The sequence below is a fragment of the Girardinichthys multiradiatus genome, chromosome 18 (genome assembly GCF_021462225.1).
Source record: "Girardinichthys multiradiatus isolate DD_20200921_A chromosome 18, DD_fGirMul_XY1, whole genome shotgun sequence".
Taxonomy (NCBI): Eukaryota; Metazoa; Chordata; class Actinopteri; order Cyprinodontiformes; family Goodeidae; genus Girardinichthys; species Girardinichthys multiradiatus.
In genome coordinates this window covers 40,854,449-40,855,824 of record NC_061810.1, presented here as the reverse complement: position 1 = coordinate 40,855,824, position 1,376 = coordinate 40,854,449, and positions in this window count along the sequence as shown.

Sequence of the window (1,376 nt, the reverse complement as noted above, 5' to 3'; positions counted from 1 at the left end):
TAAAAGACTCTGTTTAACCATTTAGAGGTCACAGTTTCATACTGTATGACCGCAGTTTTATTTCATTTCCCTAATCTTCTAGGTTGTCTTAGAGGGGAAGATTCCTCTCTTTTGTCAAAGCAGCGTGACGTCAGAAATGTGACAGCATGTGAATTTTCTTTCTTTCTTGTCTTTTATTTCCTTAGTTTGTTCTCTGGTTATTTGTCTGGCCCGATGCTGAAGTCACACCGAGTCCTCTTTTGTAACATGAATAAAATGATCATCTCACTTGTTTTGGTCAGATCTTCGTCCGATCATTTTTTCTGTTGTTCTGGCTGAGATCTCAGTTGGATTAATCTGTTCAGTTAGTTTAAAAATAAAGTCATTATGACTTCTGCTTCCTCAGATAACAAGAATACAGAGCTGTACAAAGAGAGACACACCGTATTACTGCTTAGTGACTTAACTTCCTTTCCTTTATAATTGTAATGTTTTTTACTTTCCATGCAAAGGTTTTCATAACATTTCTTTCTTTCACGTTTCGTCACGCCACAGCCACATGTATTTTACTGGGATAGACTAAATTGAAGTGAAATTGGCATGTTCCATCATTTTCTCTTTTTTTTTTTTTTTACTGGTAAAAATCTAAAAATGCACCACGTGTTTGTATTTATCCCCCTTACTTTAATACCCTTTAGAAAATCCCGTGCAACCGATATAATCTTATCTCAGTATAAACACAACTGTTCTGAGAAGGTTTGAAAGGTTTGTTAGAGAATGAAGATGAAGGAAGCAGACAGGTCAGGGAAAAAGCTTTGAACCTTTATCTTTAGGGAAATGGAAAGACCTACAACTGCTAAGTTGTGAACTCCATAAACCTGGTCTTTATGGAAGAGTGGCAAGAAGAAAGTCATTTTTGGAAGAAGGCTATAAGAAGTCCTGTTTGCAGGATACAAGGGACACAGCCAACAGGTGGAACATGTGCTCTGGTCAGATGAGTACTGAGCTGAACTTCATGGCCTGCATGCAAAGTATTATTGTCCCGTTTCAAATGGATCTACTTTAGCCAGCTCCACTCCACACAGCCCATTTTGACGGGCTCTTCCGGCCCGGTATTGGCTTCATTCAGGGCAGGACTGCTGTTCAATGATTGGCCATCAGCGTGGTCAGGATGATGTAAGTCAGGATGATGAGAAAGTGCTCACCGAGGGGGTGGCTTTGACTGTCGAACAGCCCCTTAACTCAAGAGATTGAAGCAGTACCTGCCTTTCTTCTGAAAGCCCCACCCGGAAGTGGCGTGAATGTTCTTTTAACTCCTGGAGCTTTATAGAGCCACGGAGCGACTGATCCCGGCGTTCAGCAGCAGCTGCAGCTCAACGCGCCGCGCAGAGATGGAG